The sequence below is a fragment of the Pectinophora gossypiella genome, unplaced genomic scaffold, assembly GCF_024362695.1.
Source record: "Pectinophora gossypiella unplaced genomic scaffold, ilPecGoss1.1 Pgos_100, whole genome shotgun sequence".
Taxonomy (NCBI): Eukaryota; Metazoa; Arthropoda; class Insecta; order Lepidoptera; family Gelechiidae; genus Pectinophora; species Pectinophora gossypiella.
Window position 1 is genome coordinate 6,349 of NW_026063189.1, and position 23,494 is coordinate 29,842.

A 23,494-nucleotide genomic window follows, 5' to 3' on the forward strand; every position below is an offset into this window, starting at 1 on the left:
GAAGATGTAAAGAGCCTCCCTAGAGACAGTGGAATATATTGAAGAGGGAAGCTGATGTCTACCATAACACAAACATAATACCCAAACTAGTTACTTTTATATTTTAAAAAAATGTCGCATTAACAAAATCTTAGTAAATGTCAAATAAGTTAATGCGACAAGGTTTTAATAAATATTTAAAGGCGTTAAAACAAACAGATCACCTCACTCAAACCAAATTTAAACTTAAATCTTGTCTCCCATGGGGAGAGGTCTGACGTCATAACTGTGCGCCATCTTGGACTCCTGTAAGGAGGTAGTTCTTAGAGTTCCTCGCGGTGAAGATATAGGGAGCCTCCCTGGAGGGACACCGGAATGTACGGAGGAGCACAGGGGGGCTGTTGTCTGTCTTGTTGCCCACGGGCTCCAGCAGATTGTTCCACAGGAGATTTGCCGCTGGAATTAATAAGACAGAATATTTTTCTTAATAAATAAGTAAAATAATTTTCAACACGGCTTCGATTAGTACGAACTAAGGCTACTTCACACGTATAATAAGACTATAGAATATTTGTCTATAGAGTGTTTGTTTGCTGTGGAGCAGCATGGTAGAGTATGCTCCATACCTCCTCCGGTTGATTGAGGGGAGGACTGCAGTGAGACGTATGTTATGTTATAATTATTTGTCGTCTTAATAATTGAAAAATATTTCGAATCAAGTTGAATTTGCCTTGAACTCCTTATAAAATACCAACGCCTTATAAAATATCGCGCGCAATCAAACTCTTGAACGCAATTACTTATCTTGATATTAAAGTATACGTGGTTTGAAATCTATTTTGAATGAAACTTTTATTTTTAAATATATATCTATAACTTACATAATTTGATAAAGTGGCAGTAATAAACATACTTTTCGTTCATACAAAACCGACTGACACAATACGGTTCATCGTGTATATGCGAGTAAGATTTGATACCACGCGTAGCTGTAAGTTCTCTTCTGGTGATTTGTAGTTCTTACACCTCATTAGGGAGAGACGTGAATTGTTAATGGAATGTATTACCTAAAGCATGCCCCTTCTGCGAGAAGTGGAAACAGTCGTGCGTGATGTATGACTGGTGGATGACGAGTGACAGCGGCCGCGTGGGCGGCAGTGGCGCGTTGAACAGGCGCATGAACGGTTACACGACCACTGTGAAGTCCTCCGTCGTGTCGTAGCGACCGCTGTCCACCTGGAAGGTGAAAATCATATAACACACATAACATAAGCTCACGTCTACATCCATCGCAAGAATTAAGGCGATTCTCACACTGCCCCGCATGATGCAGCGTAGCGCGTGGATGCGTGTTCTTCCGTTGCTTGTAAGTATCTCCGTTTGTATAGAAAACACGCACAGTCTAACACACAAAAAATGCTTCCCCGCGCTACGCTGCATCATAGAGAATCTCCTAAGTACCCAGACCTCACCGAGCTTTCTGTTAGACCAACGGTAACGGCAAGGTTAAAATCGAACATGTTAAATTACGTTTCATGCAACTTCTCAACTAGACTCGATGGACGGAGTAAAAAAACAAAGATTGCCTTCAGCGTGTTATCATTATCATCACAGGAAATTCGTAGAAAACGACTTGATTTCGCTGATGACCTAACACCATACTCTTCATCACATTCGCTTCAATTGACTCAACAAAGGTACTAGTGTGGCTTTTTTCTGTGACTTGCCCCTTTTTTGGCGCGACTTATTATAAATTTTTCGCCAATTGTCGCATATGGCTTTGACTACTTGGCCAGAGCTACGGGGTGTAAGTGACATCATAACGAATTCTGAGGAGAGATGATTCAGCTTATTATTCTGAGTTAATATCTAGAGGAATTTTCAATCGCAAAAGTAAAGAATTGAAAATATTTTAAAAACATGAATTTTGCGATGGAATATTCCATTTAATATTAACTCAGATTGGTACACTACACACAGACTCGGCTGAATCATCCCCCTCAGAATTAGTTACTGTTTAAGTTGTCCAACAAATCATATCGGTTAGTTTTTATAAGCTGCTAAGATTTCGTACGGACAGAGTGGATCATGCGACATGTTGTCAGTAAGTATAGAGTAACGGTCTCCTTGGTTCAGTGGTTTGAGCGGAGGACCCGGGTTCAAATCCCGGTGGGGGAAATATCACAAAAATCACTTTGTGATCCCTAGTTTGGTTAGGACTTTACAGGCTGATCACCTGATTGTCTGAAAGTAAGATGATCCGAGCTTCGGAAGGCACGTTAAGCCGTTGGTCCCGGGTACTACTTACTGATGTAAGTAAGTAGTCGTTACATGAGCTATGTCAGGGGCCTTTGGCGGGTCAATAGTAACCCTGGCACCAGGGTTGATGGGGTTGGTAATCCACCTCTCAACAACATAGAAGAAGTATGGAGTGGAACATACCAACATAGTCTCCGCTTTCTGATAGAGGCGCGCCATCCTCACGAGGTCTTCCAGCTCGCCGCCGCCGCGGTGGAAGCACGTGCAGAACAGGGAGTGCATCATGCGACACATCAGCGGTCGCAGCACGCGCACTGATACTGACACGTCTGTAACAACGCAAACATCATCATCGGTCGTTTAGCGGCAAGATCTAGTGTGACCAAATCCCTACATATATTTAAAACTCCTCCTCTAGACCAATCCGTTCGATCAGCTCTAGCGTCTTTTTGGGAGGAAGCTCCATGATCTCCTGGGGATCCATTATGTGGCTTCTACTGTGTATGAGAGCCTCACAGCTGCATAGCAGGTGTAATGTCGTCTCATCCTCCTTTAGATAGAATCTGCATAAAGGGGACTCAGTCAGCTCCGTTCCATGAAGGTGCTTGTTGAGTCTGCAATGCCCCACGAGGGCCCTTATTAACATCCTTACTCGCAATCATGGTATCAGAGTTACTATAGAGCCACCATAGGCTTAAGTCAAACACTTTCTCATATTCTACTGGATGAAAAGCCTGGGTAAAATAAAATAGCTTGCACTACTTTCTACTTTTTCCATGTTCATTCATTTTAGATAAAACTGTGAAAACTCACTCATGGTAGCTAGCGTTGTAGTAAATGATTTAGGAACACCTGCACTTAGGTACGATCAGAAAAATATATACTAAACCGTCAAACTTGTTCATTTTCACAACAGTAAAAAGAACGCTCACCTAAAACCGGTACTAAGTTGATGATCGTCCTGGGCAGATGCGTGTGGAAGTAGTCTAGAGCTTTGGCCAGCTTCCTGGCGTGGGCGGTGGGCGACCACGCCACGGGAGACAGACAGGAGGCCGAACATAGATCGTTGGCCCCGATAAACACGGTGATCATCTTCCAGTCCTGGGCGATATCGATGTCCGATGACGAACGCATGCGAGCCACTAGGATCTGAAAAATCCAATAGTAAGCCATAAGCAGAGAGCATAGAATAGATAATAATATATATCTACTTGGTTCCGGAAGTAGCCTTTTTTTGACGTGATTTATTGTAGATTTGCCGCAGATGGCATTAACTACTTGGCCGGACAAATGAGGAGCGCTGAGGGCTTTCACCCGGTACAAAAATTTAGACAACAGGCCTGAGGGTGCCCAGTTGAGCGCGAACCTCGGCTCAATCAATGTTTGTAAGAATTAATCGTCTCTAGAGTGTCGATAGCGATAAGCGCTGAATGAGGGAAATCATCGACCACGCCGGCGTCCGGAAGTAGCGTTGCCAGGTCACCAAACCTAATAGTCGGACATTCTGGATAAAAAAAGGACACTAATTAATTATTAGGCAAATATTGTAAAATAAGTAAAATCCGGCTTTTTGTGTAAATCTTATTAAATTCTGATGACATAGAAAAATTCATTGATGAATTATGATGATGATGTATTCTATAGTATTCAGTGATCAGCAGCGTATCTAGTTCGAACGACCTAATTGTTTTTCATTTGAAACCAAAGGGCAACACGGTGTCCGTGTTAAAACTCAAAAGAAACACGTTGTTATTAGATTCTATATATAGATTGTATCTTAAACTAAGATGGATTGCGAAGAGCTATTAAATAAAAATAAATAAATCAACAACTCCAATGCGATTACTATATCTAACAGGTTTCGTCACGCGCAGCCTTCATGAGCTAAGACGAAAACTTTCCATGACGAAGCTTTGAGCAAAAGTAATAATGCTGATTACTAATGGCCAGAGATATAGCTTCTATTGTGTTCTATGTAATTTTCCATTTCAACGGAGTCGTGAGGGATATATCGGCGCTGACGTCGCGAACTGACGTACCTGAATTTTTTGGCGAATCAGATTTGCACCTTTTGAAATTGTCAATAAGACACATATTATTTTAGCAAAAAAATGCAGATACGTCAGTTTGCAAAGTCAGCCACGATATTACTCGCCGCAAAATCTCGTAAGCGCGACTCGTGTCTTGATATTCGAATCTTATACAAACAGTAGGTAATATTGGTCATGCTCATAACATGACGTGGGGCAACAGCTGACCAAATAAGTATGCATGGGTTTATGACAAACTTCCTCAATTATTCGACAAATAAAGTTGCATTTCGTTACATCCTTTTGCAACTTGTTTTTTAGAGTTCCGACCCTCAAAAGAAATCCGAAACCCGTATATTTTCAGAATGGGATCTATCCAAAAGGGATAAAAGTACTTACTTTCAACTTTATCAGCCACCAATCAATGCATAACATAACATAAACAGCCTATATACGTCCCACTTCTGGGCACAGGCCTCCTCTCAATCAAACGGAGAGGGTATGGCGCATACTCCACCACGCTGCTCCAATCAATAACATTTAAACGATCAAAACTTTTTAAACATACATGAGGAAGATTACAGTACAATGGCTTTTCTTACTCTACAGCAATTCAAACAACACAATCCAATTTGTTAAACAAAAAATAACTTTAATAATACGGTGAGCTTTTCAAATGATCATTTCACTAACATTTTGACTGTTGACCTAGCGATGCTATGCTCATTACCACGTCAAAAATTACGATTACAACTTATGATATGAGATCGTGACCCATTGTGAATACAGTCATGTGTTTGATGCCAACAATAGATGTCATATCATGTTCAAAAGACTGACGATCTATTATGTTTTCTAAGTGATGAAGAACAAAGTAACTATTAGGCCATTAAACGAGTTAAAGTAATGCCCAATTGGCAATAGATCATATACTTCATATAGTTTTGTAAGAACATACTTGTTTGAAGATAAGTGAGAAATTGTAGATATGGGTTATATTGCGCGTTTTTGACTATTTGTAGTCACGCCACAGTCACAATGCTACCTTAACGATGTCCGTAAATTGGCGAATATGATTCACATATTTCGTAAAAACTTCAAGAATGTGTGCTGCAACATTGTGGAGCATTTGTTTCGTAACACGATGCAGTTTTGGATGTACTTAGATGTAGGATTGCAGGTATCTATTGCGTCGTGAATAGTGATGGGCAGGGAAAGAAAAAATTGGGTGGGAAAGAAAAAATATCGGGAAAATATGGGAAAATAAAATAAACACCCGAAAAATTCCCGAATTATGGGAAAATATTTTTTATTTAATTATTTTTAATCTTATTATTATTTGTATGTCGTTTCCATGTCTCGGGTCGGGTCTGTCATGGAGTCCCGGACTTTAGGAAGGCGTGCGTGGGGCCGAAGCCAACACGTAGAGGCCCCTTAAGACAATTTACTCTAAATGTGTTGTGACACCAACCGGCGATTATCCCTGTATGCACTATGGGAGTGCACCCAAAGACAATCCCTGGTTCGTGTAGGACTATTGCAGATTATGGGAACAAAAGGAACTGGGCTATTGGGTTGGGGGTTAGTGAACCGGGATACTGGGGCTATGGGGGACTATGGCGCCTGCTCGACCAATGTTAATAACAGAGATACATTGGGCAGGAGGTGACTCGTCATTCACTGGTTGGGCCACCTATCTAGCCGACGCGACTGGACGGCAAGGCAGCAACATGGTTGTGAGCATCTCAGGGTGTCAAGAGGTGTACACCGCTTTCTGCGAGGCGGTTTACCCGCATTACCAACTCGCGACTTATGCATCTTTCACTTCCACCCTGCGAGCGTATAGCTCTAACGCCCCACTCTGGCTGGCCAATGAAGGCAAGCCAGAGGTGAGAGTCCTGCGGCCCCCGCTAAAGTCCACTCCGGCCAGCCAGTACTGTCACCATCTTTGTTGCTCTTCTTTGGACTCTCTCTAGTAGTGCCATGTCCTTCCGATAGTAAAGTCTCCATATTTGAAACCCATGTTCTAACAGCGGTCTGACGTAAGTAAGTTTTGTAAAGCCTAAGAAACAATTCCGTATCTATATATTATGATAAAAAGCTTTTCTAATTATGTATAAGAGGGAGTTATCCTTCTTAGTGATTCCAATAATGTGTTCGTCCCACTTTAGATTATGTGTTATCGTTATGCCAAGGTCCTTTTGTTTTTTAACACACTCGAGAGGTTTTGAGTCAATGGTGTAACTCAACGTGGGGTGGTTACTGCCAACATGCAACACAGTGCATTTGTCTACGTTTAATATGACTATCCAATCTCGGGTCCAAGCAATTACTCTATCAAGATCATCTTGGATTATATTATGGCTAATAAGTGGATTCCCCGTTATTTTCGTGTCATCTGCAAAGAGTGATATATCAGACATGATTCCATGTTTAAGATCTGTAAGGTAGATACTGAATAAAATAGGTCCTAACACCGATCCCTGCGGCACACCGCTGAGGACTTTTCTGGGAACAGAGTATGATTCTCCGATGCGCACAGAGAATGTGCGATTTGACAGGAAGTCATCAATCCACTTCACGACATTGCCTCTGATTCCAAAGGGCTCTAATTAGCAATCAATCGTGTGACAGGAACTCGATCAAAAGCTTTTTCATAGTCCAAGTAAATAATATCTGTAGGTATTCGTGCCTCCCAATTTCTTGCACAAAACCATGTTGCTCCTCGATGATGACATTCTCTCGTGCCAAAAGCATCCTATATATCCTATAATATGTAGATATCTTTGCATGGAATTATTAAAATCGAACATTCCATTCAAAATATATTACAAAGGAGATCATCGGCTTTCCATACTTTGGCCGGCCCAAATTTGAAAGTGCCGGTCAGAGAAAAAAAATGTGTCAAACCTTTCGAGTAGATTGTTCTGAACATTTTTTACTATGACACCAGACGTGTATGACCATTAGTTTGGCTTTAATTGGATTTTAAAAATCGAGATTTTTTCATACATTTTGTAAAAAATAATATTATGTCCGTTGGGAATAAAAGGGATACAGGCGTATTACAAAGGACCGTTAGAACATTTATTAGTATGGCGCCAAACTTCTATGACCATTATTTTGACTTTTATTGGACTTTCAGTTTTGGTTAATATGTTAAAATGCCGGCCATCGAAAAAAATACGTCGAATCTGTCTAATACTTGCTTCTCAATATTTTTTAATAACACCAAACATCTATGACCATTATTTTGACAATTTACATTTTAGTTCAAATATGAAAAATGCCGACCAGCAAAAATATCATGTTGAGAGTATCGAGTAGATGCCTGTTAACATTTTTTTCTATAGCGCCAAACTTGTATGACCATTAGTTTGGCTTTTAGTGTATTTTAAAAATCTTGATTTCTTATTTATTTTGTATGAAAATAAAGAGCTTTGGGTAAAAAATGCGGTACGGCGGATTACAAAGGACCTTTAGAACATTTAATAATCTGGCGCAAAACATTTTTGACCGTTATCTTGACTTTTTATTCGTCTCTCTTTCCGTTTTGGTTCAAATGGGAAAATGTCAGCCAGTGAAACCCAAAATCTTTTGGTAAACGACTTGAAACGTATTTTTACTATACTACCAAATGTCGACTTTGGCTTTTATTGGTCTTTTTTACTATATACATTTTAACAATGACAACAAGCAGAGCTTTCCCAATGACTATTTATTAGTCAGATAAATACTTTGTGTTTTTGTTTTGTGTGTTGTTAGGTGAACTTCTATATTAATACTAGGGGTGTAGTGGGGTGCCCGTAGGATTCGCAAGCCGCCTTATTATTGGGAGCGTATCCTACTACCAGTCACCCTACAATCTCTCACCGGTGGCTCCAAGCAGTTGCTGTGCACGCAACGGCCACACCCTGGTAAACCACGTCGGCTCGTGGGCTAAACCCGGTGAGGGGACCCGACTGCTTCAGCAGAATGGGCTTCTCATGCAGATATCTCCTGCGCTGTGCATTAAGTCTAACTCGGCGGAGAAGGCACTCCACGCTGATAAGCATCGGATACTGGCGGACCCGGCGGGTTAGCAAGGCAATGTTGATGGCCTCGGGCGGCAGTTGAGGTCATAAGTAACTGCCGGCCAGATACTGCATCTGAACTCTCCGCCAGTCGTATCGGTTTCCGTTCCACTGGTCTACGGAGCGTAAGGACGAGAGAGGGCATCTGCGGTTGCGCACCCGCCTATGCACTAAAAGTATTCCTGCGCAGATGACTGCTTCCGTAGATAGGACTCCGAGTTTGTATAGTCCCATGGCGATGGGCTGAAGTAGAAAGGCCAGGTTTGATGCAGACCGGGCTTTGTCTGAGGCCTGCACATGGGCGGCTCTGGGGGTGTTCGTAGAACGTCGTGGTCGCTTTTGCTCTGCACTGGGGAGACAGAGAGGATTCGGCAGCACCCGGAGCGTCAGAGCAGCCCTGTTTAGGGATGGCACTGCTCTCCTTGCTCAGCCTTGGAAGGGGCTAGAAAAGGTGCCCTAAAAAAAAATGTTCACCCCGACCTACAGGGATGGTAGTAGCCGCGGCTGCCTCCGCATCTTTAATTCGTGGTCAGAAAACCAGTACATATAAAATTAGTAAAAATATTAAAACATCGGATTTGACATTTGGCGCATGGAACGTGAGAACCCTTCTTGATCGTGATGACAACGTTTGTCCCGAACGGAAAACTGCCATTATAGCTCGGGAACTCTATCGCTATAATGTAGATGTGGCTGCTATCAGCGAAACACATCTAGCCGATGAAGGGCAGCTGGTGGAACACGGTGGTGGGTACACTTTCTTCTGGAAAGGACTCGCTTCCTCTGAACCGCGACGGTCAGGCGTGGGATTTGCGATCAAGAATCAGCTTGTAAATAAGCTACAGGAGTATCCAATTCACATCTCGGATCGCGTTACCACTCTGCGTCTGTACCTGGATAACGACAACTACCTGAATGTCATCAGTGTCTATGCTCCTACGCTAGACAAACCTGATGACATTAAGGACCAGTTTTATGAGGAGCTAACTCGCTGCATCGAGAGTGTACGTCCCAGAGAGCAGATCCTTCTTCTGGGCGATTTCAATGCCAGAGTAGGCCAAGATTTTGCTGCCTGGCCTCAAGTCTTGGGCAGGCACGGAGTAGGCAGTATGAACGACAACGGACAGCTGCTACTAAATTTTTGTGCACAATTCGAGCTAGCAATTACGAACACCATGTTCAGACTTCCCGCTAAGCACAAAAATACGTGGATGCACCCAAGGTCCAAGCACTGGCACCTGATAGATTACGCTATCGTGCGGCAGAAGCATTTTTCCCAAGTTCAGATCACTCGCGTAATGCGTGGTGCACACTGCTGGAGCGACCACAGGCTCGTCGTCACAAAGCTGCGTCTCCGACTCCGGCGTCCTTGTAGGTCTGGCAGGAAAAAGCCGAGGCGTCTTAATGTAGATAGCCTTCAAGATCTCGAGGTGAGGGAGAAGTATGCCGTAGCCTTGGCTTCCGCGCTGCCGCATACCAACAGTAATAATGGTGACATCAGCGCGAATTGGGGGACTCTATCTGCTCACATTCTAGACACCGCTACAGTTACTTTGGGTCTAACAGTCCGCAAGAACGAGGACTGGTTTGATGGGAACGATGGAGTCCTCAGAGATGCAATTGACAAACACCGATGTCTCCTTCGGCAGCACAGGCGAAAAAGCCAACATGGTGTGGCGGAGGTGAGGCAAAGTGATCGGGAACTTCGTAGACTCTGCCGGGAAACTAAGGACACATGGTGGCGGGGCAAGGCTCACCACATGCAGTGGCTTGCTGACACAAATCAACTAGGGGAATTTTACGGTGAGGTTCGAAAGTTGATAGGTACATCTTTTGTGGCTACAGTGCCTCTTAAACCTGTTAGTGGTGATGGTTTTCTGACAAGTAAGGAAGATGTGCTAAAGCGATGGGCGGAACATTTCAACACCCTGCTGAACGTGGATCGATCGGTTGATTGGGAACACGTTGAGTCGATACCACAACTTCCCGCTGACAATACGTTGGATGACCCGCTGTCCCGTGGTGAGGTTGTTCTTGCCATTAAACAACAGCAAAATAAGCGTGCGGTTGGCATTGACTGCATACCGGGTGAATTGCTAAAATACGGCGGCGAGGAGCTACATTCGGTTATATGGGAACTATTTGATCTTATGTGGAAAGAAGAACAAGTCCCAAACACTTTTAAAGTGTCGCGCATCAGGGCTCTATATAAGGGCAAGGGAGATCGATCTGATTGTGGTTCCTACCGAGGTATTTCTCTGTTGTCAGTCCCTGGAAAGATCTTTGCCAGAGTGCTACTTAACCGCCTTGTGAAACTTTCTGAAAAGTTGTTACCAGAGACCCAGTTTGGCTTTCGGCCTGATCGAGGTACCTGCGAAGCTATATTTTCACTACGCCAACTTCAGGAGAAAAGCCGAGAACAACGTCGTCGTATATATCTCTGCTTTGTCGACCTTGAAAAGGCTTTTGACAGTGTTCCTCGGGAAGCCCTCTGGATGGTGCTCGGGAAGATAGGGTGCACGGAGAAGTTTGTGAGACTGGTAAGACTCCTGCATGACGACATGGAGTGCTGTGTCGCTGTTGATAGCGAACACTCCGAGTTTTTCCCTGTTACCTGTGGGGTGAAACAAGGGTGTGTACTCGCACCCACGCTGTTCGCATTATACTTTGCGGTAGTAGTCCGGGAATTCTTACGAGCTACTTCTGAAGGTCTTCACATCCGTTTCCGCACTGATGGAAACCTTTTCAATTTAGCGAGGTTTAAATCTCGCACCAAGGTTTCATATACCGTGGTTACTGAGATCTTGTATGCAGATGATCTGTGTTTTGTGGCGGAATCCCCAGAGGGCCTGCAACAGCTAATGTCCGATTTCGACGAGTCTTGCCGTAAATTCGGCCTGAAGATCAGCGTCAAGAAGACGGAGGTGATGTCTCTGGACATCGACGGTCACGAGCCGCTGACCATTAAACTTGGCGAGGACGAGCTGAAGCAGGTCGACAAGTTCCGATATCTGGGTAGCACATTGTCATCTAAGTGCGACCTTGATGCAGAGATCAACAGCCGGATTGGTGCTGCAGCCGCAGCGTTCGGTAAGTTGAATTCCGGGGTCTTCTGCTCACATGACTTGAGGCTGGCAACCAAGATATCGGTGTATTTGGCGGTTGTGCTCCCTAACATCCTATATTCAGCTGAAACATGGACCGTGTACCGCCGGCACATCCGTATGCTAGCTCGCTTCCACCTCAAATGTCTGCGGAGGATTCTAGGGATTCGATGGTCTGATCGCGTACGGAATACCGAAGTGTTGCGCAGAGCTAACGTCGGTGGCATTGAGTTCTATCTCATGAGGTGGCAGCTACGTTGGTGCGGACACGTGTCACGAATGACTGAGCAGCGAGTGGCGAAGCGCGTCTTTTATTGTGAACTTGAGGAAGGCAAGCGCAAGCATGGCGGACAACTCCTTAGGTACAAAGACGTGCTAAAGCGGCACATGAAAAAGTGCGGCATTGAGCCATGTCAGTGGGAAAATCTAGCTGCTAATCGCCCGGAATGGAGAGCTTTGGTTCACACCAAAGTTTATGAATTTGAACATCGACGGCGCTTAGAGCTTGACGCCAAGCGCGATGAATTGAAAGCCCGACCGCCTACGGCGATCAATTATGCATATTTAAATGGTGTACTCACATGCCCACTATGTGCGAGGATCTTTTCCAATAAGATTGGCTATATAAGCCACATGCGAGCACATGAACGTCGGAGTTGAAGCAGTCGCCGTAGCCGAAATCGGCTGGATCGCATCATCATCATCATATTAATACTATCTGATTTTAGATATGACGTTGGCTGTAGTTTTTGCATTCCACTCAACGTTACGGCCCAAGTTTAGGTTGAATTATGGTATTGATTCACCTTGACCGTAAATGGTTACCACCCTCCAAAGATAAGCTTGCCATCTAGTGACGAAACTCGTATTTTGGCATGACGTCTGAAGTATCTGTTAGGGAAAACAGGAGTCGGGTAGTTGTACTTTGCAAGTATGCCTATCACAATGTCCTGGTGCTACTCGACCGATAACATCCTCTATCACCCCACTGTTTATTCCTTGTTTACACTTTTCTTTAAAAAAAGTAGCTTCTTAAGTGTGTATCACCATCAGGTAAGGTAGTGGTCAAACGCAAACCTATTTTTCAAAAGACGACCACCATATTACGCCTTTAGCAAGATAGTTCCATTATCACTAGATAAAACTTTTTTTTGATTTTTGAATAATCGAATTAAGTTCAAAATATTGGTCATAGTCGTTTAATGCCATAGTAATAAACATTCTGACAATCCTTTAAATAACGCGCCTGTTATATTTTATTTTTATACAAAATGAATCAAAAATCAAGTTTTTTTTAAATCCAACAAAAGCCAAACTAATTAATTAACACACGTTTTTGTCATAGTGAATAATGTTTACAGGATCTTCTCGATAGCTTTGACATGTGTTTTTTGCTGACCGGCACTTTTCCCACAGAAACTATAACGTAAAGTCCAACAAAAGTCAAAATAATGGTCATAGACGTTTGGTGCTCTAATAATAAATGGTCAAATGGATAAGTTCTAACGGGATATACAAATATTGTTTCATGGCCGGCACTTCACATTTTCACCAAAAATGTATGAAAATTCAGTTTTTTTTAATTCGAATAAAACCGAAAATATTGACCCTACAGCTTTGCTGCCATAGTAATAAATGCTCATACGGATAAGATGTAACGGAATATAGCAAAATAATTTTTTGGCCGGCACTTTGACTTCTGGGCCGAAATCCGATGATCTATCTCCTTTAAGTTTTTTAAGAGTTCATACGACACTACGACAGAAAATAAATTGGGCATAAGTAGGCATACATTATATTTAAATGGTCTTTGTTGGAAATCCTTACTTTTAATACAAATATATGCGATAAAAAATATTTTCCCTTGAAATGGGAATTTTTCGGGTTTTTTCCCTCAGAATTGGGAAAATTCCCAAAACGCGGGAATTTTCCGGGTAAGAACCCAACACTAGTCGTGAATGGGTTTTTCGTGTCTCTTTCTATGAACAAGTGGGTTTTCTGTGTTTGTGCAACAAACGCATCCGGATATTTTAGGTTAATCGTTTCAAACGACAAATCGTGCGGTGTCAGTACATGCTTACTACAATAAGTACTAGCCGGAACTAACGTGCCTTCCCAAGTACGAAATCACCTGATTGTTTTGGTGAAATACTGTAATTGGCTTTCTGTTGCTATTTTAAGTCTATTTTGTTTTGTTAGCTGTTGGTTTGCCTTTTGGCCGTTGTAATAAATAAATAAATCTTATTTTCTGGAAATCAGGTTTGTCAATTTACAATATCCTAACCAAGTTAGGAACAGTCTCACAAAGTAATTTTTTTGTTAAACATGTCACCACCGGGAACAGAGACCTTATTGATGTAAGTTAGTAGTTGTTACATGAGTCATGTCAGGGGCCTATGGCGGCTCAGTAATAACCCTGACACCAGGGTTGATGGGGTTGGTAATCCACCTCACAATCCACACGATAGAAGAAGATCGCAAGCAGGACCACGGAACACGGAGGCCGTTGTTAGAGAGTTGAAAAATTGATTTAATTATCTATATCTCCCTTTTGCTCTTGTTTTTTAGATGTTTTTGTAGCATCACAAAACACCAATGTAATATTGTCTAATGTTACAACAGTATAATTTACGATGATCGGTCTTTAGTTGCGGTACATAAACTCGCGTGAATTGTTTCAGTGCTCATTCGGAACAACATCACTTATTAGGAATAACTGTATACAACGGTTCCACTGCTGGCGATGAAGCGATAAACAATTTCAATATTCCTCACAATGTTGCTTTAAAAAGTTGCCTCAAACGAACCTACTTACATATTATATTAACTTTGATTTGGAGATATTGACATGAGCAACGAATATTGAAACTTGGTAGTTTGGTAATTTTCAGGGCAAATAGGTAAGATTATGCCTCAATGCAATCCACTACGACTAAACATACACTCGTTGATAAAAAATAGAAAATCTTGTCCACTTAGACTCATCAGAAACTATTTTTTTTTACGCTTCTACTTTAATTTATTATATTTGTTTAAAAAGGTATACACAAAAGTTTGTTATTTTATTTATATCAACATTACTAATTTAAGAGCCTATCTCTTGTCGGTGAAGCATTCTCTATGCTACTTTTTAGGGAAAAATAGGGCAGTAGTTTCCCTCTTGCCTTCTGCCCCCTTCTCTCTTTATTATATAACATGTAAAAAAAATGTATTCTCGTTTGTTTATTCCCGATGGTAAGCTCGCAGTCGCACAAGTAAATGTACAAAAGTTACGTGATAAATTATTTAGTTAGGCACTTTATCGGCTTTTTGTCTTGTCCTTTCGAACGCGATTAATTATTTGTAAACATGTTGCTTACATACTGGTTGCTACCAGTAGCAGCAAGATTAATGTTGTAAGAATTTCGAGGATTAGATGAACATTTTAATATACTTTACATACCCTATGTATACGTAGGTATGTTCATATACTATCTTTATATACTATTTTTAGATTATAAAGATGAAGGATGGAACGATAATTATCGCTTAGGCTTTTCACAATATACAGAGTGCTAGTGACACCGTAACGAAAACTTTGAGGAATGTTTCAGATCATGATTCTGAGTTGATATCAAGTGGAATTTTCCGTCGCAAAATTAATATTGTTTTGGTGGGAATCATCATTCATTCAAACCTCAGTATTCTTTACGATGTCACGAACACCTGTATAATGCATTAGAGACAGTCATGTAGAGAGTCACACATACTATTTCAGATAATTTATCTGGTACCTAACTGCCTATAAATGTATTACCGTTTACATACTTGCCTAGGAAGTCCGTAATAAATATGTATATCTACTCATAAATTATATTGTTATATATAACGTTTTACACGCAACTAGAAGAGGATACTAATTATATAAAGTTAGTTAAACGTCCTGCGTAGTACTTAATTTACTGATTTACAATGCGTAAAATACTACCTACCATAATAATATATAGAGGTAATTAATTATCTAGCAGTCAAACCAGATTCGAACACATTTTTTTTAATAGAAAATTACTTAAACTTCCACACAAACTTGTGAAATATGCTTGTGTAAAGTATACACATGTGTTATTTATAACTTTAACACAGTAATTATGTTCGAAAATTATATGGATTAACTTCAAACAAAATGTTTGCAAACAAGTTTTTTTCTTAAGTTATTTCGGCATTAAAAAAGATATTGCTAATATTGCTATTTAGCAATAAGACATACTTATACTTACTAAACATAACGATTTTTAAGGTAAGTACCTATACATAGCTTTTCTACTGTTGCCTTACGACATACTTATTTTGTACTTATGAGGAGGGATAATTAAAACACATAATAACGGGTTCTTACAGCGTTTAAATGGGGATATGAGACTCCCGATATTTCGACACTGTTGCAAGTGCCATGATCACGGGATGACTGATGAAATTGGAGTGGAGTAGGAGGATCCATAATTTTCTACGGGCAGACATATCTGTCTACCCTCTTTCTTTGCCGCTTGTTTATGTTATTGATATCGGAATGTTCGGAACCATCTGAACTCGCACCAAACTCACTACGACAAACCGCACTCACTGTGTCCTCACGTTTTTTCACCACATTAGGCCGTTTCAAGCTTTTTACAACACCTACTACTGGATTCCACATGGTCGATAATTTGAACCCGTCTTCCCTGTTGAAATTTTTATGTTTTCTGATTTCAATAGCCTCTTTTACGAGTCTGGGGATGTAATGACGTTCTGTCGATAATATTTGTGGATTGTTAAACTCGATCCAGTGGTTAGGGCTCGACTCCAGTACATGCTCAGCTATAGCAGATATGTGTTTTAATTATGATAATAACCGCGTAAACTTAAAACAATGTATGAGGAGGGTTGTTCGCACAGAGGGAATGTTCCCGTTATAATAACTCTTTAATAGTAAGGACACTGGTTGCTTTTCTTTTTAAAATTTGTTCTTTCTTAGGCTCTGATCTTATCTGCCTAAAGGTTAGGTAATAAAGCTCTTATTTATGAGTTTTTACCGGATTACTACCTATTATTTATACACTATAACTAGCTAGGTAAACAAAAGCCCAGGGTGTGCGGGCTACGACGAAAGCGTAAATAATTCCTGCCTAAGTTATAGTGTATAAATAATAGGTAGTAATCCGGTAACAAGTATGTGGTAAGTACAATAACCAAAACCAAGTTTATTAATAAGTCTATTTGAAAAAAGGTGACGTATAGAGATGAGTAGTTTTCATCTTAAGTGACATCGTAATAGTAGTTTCATATCCCTGCCTTAAACGCGGTAAGAATCCGTTATTATGTGTTTTAATTATCGTAACGAAAACTTTGATGGGTGATTCAGACTTTGATAGTGATCATGGTAGGAATCATCCTCCTCAGTACAATATCAATAAGAGCAGCTGTAAGTTTGAGTCAATGATTGCTTGTTGTAGGCTTGATTGAAATAATTAAAACACATAATAACAACGGGTTCTTACCGCGTTTAAAGCAGGGAAATATCCCTGTCCCAATCAATAGATTGAAATATAAAAATATTCTTATCTTATATCTAATTTGCTGTATTCTACTGCATGCAGTGAGGGATTTCCCTCCAAACCTTCTGCCCTAAAATTATACATACATAAGCTCACGACTATATTGCCATTAGGGTAGTCAGAGGTGCATTCATCGTAAGACGAACTAAGTACTTACACCTCACCTAGCTTTCTGTTAGTCCGACAGATGGTGAGCAATGGTGTTAATAACTCCTTTCATGTCCCTAATCTAAGCTTTTCCGAAAAATATGCGCTAGCAAGATTACCTTGGCCTGTTTGAAGGCGTCCTGGTCGGAAGCGACGGGAAACGCGACATTCAGCCTGGCATTCCTGGTGAGCCACTCGCCGGTGCCCGTGGAGAAGCCCTTCAGGTTCGGGTTGAACTCTTTCAGGATGTTTGGCAGCGTCAGGAACTCGCGCCAGGTGCCGTCGCCCCCTGGAAGGGTGAGATGGTCTCGTCAAACTAGCAAGCATTCTTCGTCGTCTTCTTCAAATGACATCTCCATTCCGGAGGTCGGCGATCATTTGTCCATATGTTGTTTTCCGTCACTAGTCATGCGAATTGGTTGATCTGACAATATTCTGTAGTCTCTTTGAAAGTGACGAGAGTGAGAAAACAACTTTTGGCCACACTTGGTATGAGGTAGTTATAATATGATATATCCAAATGTTTTCTCTCGTGTGAGTTGTGACACCTCATCAACCCTGGTGTTATAGTTATTGTTGAGCCGCCAAGGGCTCTTGACATGGCTTATCTATCAACTACTGTATACTTACTTAAGTACATAATCATATGTAGCGTGCTCTCCGAACCATGGATCATATTATTTTCGGACAATCGCATGGTAACCTAACCTAACCAAACTAGAGATCAAAAAGTGATTTTTGTGTGATATATGTGGACCACTTCTCCACCAACCCGCATTGCAGCAGCGTGGTGGAGTATGCTCCATACCCCCTCCGGTTGATTAAGGGGAGGCCTGTGCCCAGCAGTGGGACGTATATAGGCTGTTTATGTTATGTATGTATATGTGCACCGGGATTCGAACCCGTATTAGACACATTCATCGAATAAAGAAACAAAACACGCACGTTAAGCCGTTAGTCCCGGTTATTATTTACTTACTGATGTAAGTACGTAGTCGTTAACCTCACAAACCACACGATAGAAGAAGCCTAGTATTTAGTCACCCAGAAAATTACTGCTATGCCATTTTGTTCACTTTGATAAGATTTCCGAAAAGATTATAAGCAGATTATCTCGAACAAAACTGAGCTCAGACGAAACCTTAGAGTGGTTAAGCAATGCCCGTTCAATATAGTAGTGTATATTAGGATCGCGGGTGTATTTCTCAGATTAGCCTAAATATATTGCAGTTATTTGGTACAACCCACACGATTGAAGAAGATGAAGAAACAAAATTTGAAAATCGACTTGCCTGCACACCAAGAAACACCTCTGTACTCCACGAAAGCCCCGAGAGCGAATTCTTCCAGCGCCCCGCTCCCTGCGACCAGCGAGTCTCCTATGGCCGCCACCACATCTATGTCCCCTGGTCGCAGGCGGTGGACAGAGGTGGGGCGCTGCTTGCTCCGCCCATAGGGCACTGAGTCCTGGCAGAAGAAGGGCGTGGACGCCGGGATGGCGCGCTGTCTGCGCACCTGCGACTTGCGCTGTGGGTAGCGGAGTTGCATCTGGAAATGGAAGGTTATTTATGATTGGTAAATGCTAATAAAGTTAAAGTAAAAATCAGCAGATACCTATGTCCATTTTAACGGTATTTGAGACTAGAAAGCGTCAAAATTGACTTCTCTCGTTATGTTTACTGTAAGTTCCTTTTCTTATGAGTTTCTTAATACTGTTAGTGTGCAGTTACGTAGATCTTAGGTCATGTCTCTCTCATATCTTTTTTAAGTAGAAATGTAAAGTGTACGTGTCATGTCAAACTGTATTTTACTGCGGTAAAAGTATTTGAATTAGTTAAAGTATAAAATATAAATCGTAATTGAAATCACACCTACCACACAAAAATAATTTGCTAATTGATACCAGTTACGAACATTGTTCTAACGCAGCTCTAAGACCTGCACTTGCGACTAATAGAGCTCTTCGTTTATCTTTCTCACATATATGACTTTCTCCGTAAGATGAGCAATCAATTGTAACCTGTGATAACTCTGTTAGCAACGATATGGTACGTAATCGCATTACTATATGTCAACAGCTAAACCTTTACGTAATTCCATTGTATTTTGTATTGTTTTATGAAAAAGTATACAATGTATTTTAGAGACATAGGTGCGTGTTCTCATTTTATCAAAGATTTTGGCTGGAATTTATTTTACATAAATTATAAACAGCCTCCGTGGTCTAGTGGTTAGAGCGTTACCCTCACAATCTGGAGATCTGGGTTCGATTCCCGATGGGGACACTTTGTGAGACTGTCCTTTGTTTGGTAAGGACTTTTCAGGCTTGAATCAGCTGATTGTCCGAAAAAGTAAGATGATGCCGTGCTTTGGAGGGTACGTTAAGCCGTTAGTCCCGGCTATTAGCCGTAAAAACACCTCCACCAACCCGCAGTGGAGCATCGTGGTGGAGTATGCTCCATACCCCCTCCGGTTGATTGAGGGGAGGCCTGTGCTCAGCGTATATAGGCTGTTTATGTTATGTATGTATGTAAAAATAGGCACAAAATAATTGTTTTGAAGTACTTAGATACCAGCCTCAGCTCGTAGCGAAATGGGACGAAGCTTATACGGAATTTTTGTTGCGGCATCTAGTTGTACAAAACACATTAAACCCAAATGTATTAGGAATGTTGGGTTGTTGTTCACAGAAAGATGACTTAGTGCCCGAATTATTATTTATAGAATTATTTGCGATTCGCACTAACCAATACTAGAGGGATGATGGGGGAGGGACGGAACGGGGTTATACTGGAGGGGTTTTCTTCAATTTTTTCTTTTATTTTTTTTTCATTATATCCTTAACCTAAATACATGGTTTGAATGATGCCGTTAAATCACAAAGGTTTGTCTCGGCACCCATTCATCGCATTAAAAAAGAAAAAATAAAATAATAATATAAAAAAAAATACAGAAAGCATTGAAAGGAATCATATCGATAGCGTTATACAAAAATGTAGCTTAATACTAGAGGGAATATTACCTACTCCGTCAGCGTGAACAACCTCACGCCACATCATTCACTTACTCTGACATTGTTTTGAAAATCAAACCTATGTTTAAAAAAACGATATACCTACCTAACATTTCTTGAAAATGTCTTTACCTAGAAGTTAATTACCAACCTTCTCTTCTTCTATCGTGTGGATTGTGAGGTGGATTACCAACCCCATCAACCCTGATGTCAGGGTTATTACTGAGCCGCCATAGGCCCCTGACATGACTCATGTAACGACTACGTACTTACATCAGTAGGTAAAAACCGGGACCAACGGCTTAACGTGCATTCCGAAGCACGGATCATCTTACTTTCGTAATGTCGTAATCAAACTAGGGATCACAAAGTGATTTTTGTGATTTGTCCCCACCGGGATTCGATCCCGGGACCTCCGGCTCGTGAGCACAACGCTCAACCACTGGACCGCGGATGCCGTTAATTACCTACCTAGGGATTAGTACCTTGTATTAGTTGCTCTAAAATTTGATGCAAATGAAGTTGCAATTGCGCTATAAGATAGCCATTACGTACAATAATAATAACCGTAAGTACTTTTTAATATCTATTTTACTTGCAAATTAAGGCAAATAGTCGGATGTGTGTCAAATGTCTACGTGTTGAAACTTTACCTTGTGGTAACTCTACCATACCTATCGCAAATGGGTCAAAATCTACGTGTTATGGCTTGCTATTCTGTCTTTATTTCATGTTTCTTACTTCTAATTTCTAAACCTTGGCCGCTATAATAATCGCCCTAAAAAATATATTAACAAATAATTGGACTATGAAATGAGCACACCGCTCCTACGCGCATGCGCGAACGAAGAAGATACTGAGTCGGCGCGTCAGAGTGCGCAGCCATCTTCCGCAAATATCTGTGAACATGGTGTGTGTATAAAACTATAAACTATCTTTAAAATTATACTAAACAACTAAAACACTAAACTAATTATCTTAAAACTATAACTAACCCGGCCGGGCACTAACAAACTAATAAAATACTAATAATACATAGAATTAAACCGAGGAGACCAGTGAGCAGCGGCGGCCGAGGTAAGTCTTAATCTTATTCTTTTTCTTTACACCTTTTACTTTGAAGCGGGCCAGGGCAGTTCTCTCCCCACGTCTATTCTTTATTTTAATTTACAAACCCATTTTTCTATAAAATTCCATTCCAATTGGCCTCTGGCTTACGCAGCACGACAGAACGTCCGTTCAAGCCACGCCATTTTTAAGTGGTCCTAATCGAGCGCGAATTTCCTATGGATACTGGGTTCAATTTCAATAGAAAACTCCAGTTTACAGTGTATTGTCTTTCTAACCTAATTCTCTCTCTATTTACATTGATACTTTTGTAATAAAACATTCAATAACTCATTTTTACGAAACTTCTGTGCTTGGATAAAACATTTAAACTTGGTAGGGTTATATCAGTAATTACCTACCTACGCGTGTGGATATTATTATTACATATTACTATTCGAATCTTGACTTAATATCAATACCTACTACACCCTACTATAACCATGGACGATAATTCTAAATTAAACCTTCTTGTAATTAGACGTGAATATATATTCCGTGATATTCAAATATTGTTTGATTTGTCGCAACAAGTAGCTACAGATCCATCAAAGGTCAATGCCTTCAAAAGTCGTTACAAACGTGTAGAATCAATTCGTCAGGAATATTTAAATGTCGTTCATGATATTCATACATTAATGCTGACTATAAATCCGAAAGAGGTTATTGATATGAAAACGGTGGAAGCGTTCGACACTCTTTACTACGCCGTCGAAGCCGCGGCAGATCAGCTGATGCCGAAACCACGGGAGCGAGTCGATGACCGTGCGTTGGGCGAGTCCACTGCGAATTCAGCCGCGAAATTCAAACCTATTGCGCAGGTCAGATTGCCGAAAATTGAACTGCCTAAGTACGATGGGAATATTGAACATTGGCAGACTTTTTATGATACATTTTTGTCACTTGTACATGAAAATGAGAACATAAGTACAATCGAGAAATTTCATTATTTGATTTCTTGTCTTTCTGGCTCCGCTTTATCGGTCGCAAAGGGCGTTCCAGTCACTGTTAACAATTATCAAATTGTATTCGACGCTCTCGTTGAACGTTTTCAAAACAAACGCATTTTAGCCGCGAACTATTTGGATAAAATATGTAACCATGCACCTTTGCGAAACTGTAACCTGAACGAATTACGTAATTTAACAAGTTTATTACAAGAATCAGTCAACGCTCTTAAAGCTATAAAAATCGATAACCTTGGGGAATTTATTTTATTTTATTTATCATCTCGAAAATTGGATGTTGATACACGAAAGCGCTTTGAAACCCAAAACAGTCGAAACCTGCCTACTTTTACCGATTTGTTGACTTTCTTACAAACCTATGTCAAAGTTCTTGAAGCGAGCGAGTCTTCCGCTCCAATTCCTACTGCATCACAAAAGATGTATCAAATCCAAAAACCTCATTTTGAGACACGTAATAATAATAATCGTTTCAAATCGTCCGCCTTCCCCGCGAATACGGAGTCGCACTTGGGCGTCGAGCAGTACTCGGAGATATGTTCATACATACCTACAGGGCCGCACTCAGATACAGGGCCGTACTTAGACCCGTACTTTAACGCGGGGGACTGTTCGAACCAACAGACTGCTCTGACGACAGAGGCGTATTCAGCTACAGGGCCGAACTCGAGTGTAAACAAGTATCCAGATTGTTATTGTTGCGGTTTTTCCCATCATTCCATTTATAAATGCCCGGTCTTTCATGCATTAAATTTTAATGAAAAACAAAAACTTATCACAACAAAAAATCTTTGCGCAAATTGTTTGCGACGGAATCATACTGCAAATCAATGTTTTTCGAAATCGACTTGCTCGAAATGCAATGCACGTCACCATACGCTCCTTCATGACGAAGGCACCGCCGCGGCTTGCCCTGTTACCTCCATGCCTGGCCAACAAGCGTCAGCATCCGGAATGGAGCCAGCCGCAGTAACTATGAACACCACGAGTTCTGGCGCACACGTTGGACACAGCCGTGCACTCGTTCTTCTCGGCACATGTACGGTGCGAGCGCGTGGGCCTGCAGGAACATTTAACGTGCGCGCACTTATAGATAGCGGAGCGCAAGATTGTTTTATGACTAGTGCTTGTGCACAGCGTCTGGGCTTACCTTTACGTCGCTGCCACGTAGCCGTAGCTGGTCTAGGTCAAAACACTGTCCACCAGATAAAGGGCATAGCGTCATGTTCTATACAACCTTGCGATTC

General features: G+C 41.2%; 1 pseudogene; it reads right to left on the reverse strand.

The window, feature by feature from the left end:
- Positions 1–59: 59 nt before the first annotated feature.
- LOC126380815 (phospholipase B1, membrane-associated-like) lies at positions 60–23,472 on the reverse strand (annotated as a pseudogene).
- Between the last annotated feature and the right edge of the window lie 22 nt (positions 23,473–23,494).